The sequence below is a fragment of the Orycteropus afer genome, unplaced genomic scaffold (assembly GCF_000298275.1).
Source record: "Orycteropus afer afer isolate SDZICR_OR568_19922 unplaced genomic scaffold, OryAfe1.0 scaffold00005, whole genome shotgun sequence".
In the NCBI taxonomy this organism is placed as follows: Eukaryota; Metazoa; Chordata; class Mammalia; order Tubulidentata; family Orycteropodidae; genus Orycteropus; species Orycteropus afer.
Genome location: NW_006921592.1, coordinates 29191260 through 29193380, shown reverse-complemented (window position 1 = coordinate 29193380; position 2121 = coordinate 29191260).

Sequence of the window (2121 nt, the reverse complement as noted above, 5' to 3'; positions counted from 1 at the left end):
TTGAACTGCCAGCCTTCTGGTTAGCAGTCAAATGCCTTAGGCACTACACCACCAAAGCTCCCCAAGGAATTCTAGCAAATCATACGAGTTACTGGACACCAAGTCATTTCAAAGGCACATTTATGAAATAGGCCTTTCAGAAATTTCAGGTGTGGGTATATTTTGATATATCTGGTTAGATATACTTTCACAAGGGACTAAAAAGTAAGACTATCCTAAGCCCTCCATTCACCCCACTGAGTCATCCCAGTTTTAAAGGCTCAGCCGTGCCTTGGGGAGGCTCCACAGCACCACACCACAGCCCAGGCCATGTTCTCATGGACTCCCATTCCATCCCTGTCTAAGCACCCTAATGGTTTTAACCACCACTCATCTGTCAGTTTGTCCTACTGTGGTAGCTTGCATGTTGTGGTGAGGCTGGAGGCTGTGCTACCGGTATTTCAAATACCAACAGGGTCACCCATGGTGGGCAAGTTTCAGTGGAGCTTCCAGACTAAGACACACTTGGAAGAAGGAAGGGGCCATCCACTTCTCAAGGAATTCGGCAGTGAAAACCTGTGAATAGCTGTGAAACACTGTCTGATATATTACTGGGAAACTTTATTAATAGCTCTGAGACATTGTCTGATGAAGATGAGCCCGTCAGGATGGAAGGCACTCAAAATATGACTGACAATGAGCTGCCTCCTCAGAGTAAAGTCAACCTTAGTGATGTGGATGGAGTAAAGCTTTCAGGACTTCCATTTGCTGATGTGGCCAGACTTAAAATGAGAAGAAACAGCTGAAAACACCCATTAATAATTGGAACATGCAATGTATGAAGTATGAGTCTAGGAAAATTGGAAGTTGTCAAAAATGAAATGTAATGCATAAAGATCTATATCCTGAGCTAAAATGGACTGGTTTGGGCCATTTTGAATTAGACAACCACAGCATCTATTATGCCAGGAATGACAAATTGAAGAGGAATGGTGTGGAATTCATCATCATAAAGAATGTTTCAAGATCTATCCTGAAGTACAGTGCTGTCAGTGGTAAGATAATATTCATACACCTACAAGAAGGACCAGTTACTACTGCTATTATTCAAATTTTACACACAAACCACCAGAGCCAAGATGAGGAAATTGAAGACATTTACCAACTTCTGCAGTCTGAAATTGACCAAACATGCAATCAAGATGTGTTGATTATTGCTAGTGATTGGAATGTAAGAATTGGAAACAAAGAAGAATCACCGGTAGTTGGAAAACATGGCCTTGGTGATAGAAATGACACTGGAGATTCATGATAGAATTTTGCAAGACTAACGATTTATTCATTGCAAATACCTTTTTTAACAACACAAATGACAGCTGTACATGTGGACTTTGCCAGATGGAGTACACAGGAATCACATTGACTACATCTGTGGAAAGAGGTGATGGAGAAACTCAATATGTTCAGCCAAAACAAGGCCAGGAGTTAACTGTGGAACAGATCATCAACTGCTCATATGCAAATCCAAATTGAAACTGAAGACAATTAAAACAAGTCCATGGGAGCCAAAATCTCTGAATTCAGAGACCATCTGAAGAATAGATTCGATTCAGTGAACACCAGTGACTGAAAACCAGAGGAATTGTGGGATGACATCAAGAACATCATCCGTTGAGAAAAGCAAAAAGTCATTAAAAAGACAGGAAAGAAAGAAATGACCAAAATGGATGTGAGGAGACACTCTGGAACTTGCTCTTGAATGGAGAGAAGCTAAAGCAAATGGAAGGAATGACAAGATAAAAGAGCCGAACAAAAAAGCAGCTCAAGAAGACAAAGTCAGTTACTATAATGAAATGTGCAAAGACCTGGAGTTAGAAAACCAAAAGGGAAGAACACCCTCAGCATTTCTCAAGCTGAAAGAATTGAAGAGAAAATTCAAGCCTCAAGTTGCAGTATTGAAAGTTTCTATGGGTAAAATATTGAATGATGCAGAAAACATCAAAAGAAGATGGAAGACAGTCATAGTACCAAAAATAATTGGTGGATGTTCATCCATTTCAGGAGGTGACATGATCATGAACCAGTATTACTGAAGGAAAAAGTCTAAGCTGCACTGAAGGAATTGGCAAAAAAAAAAAAAAA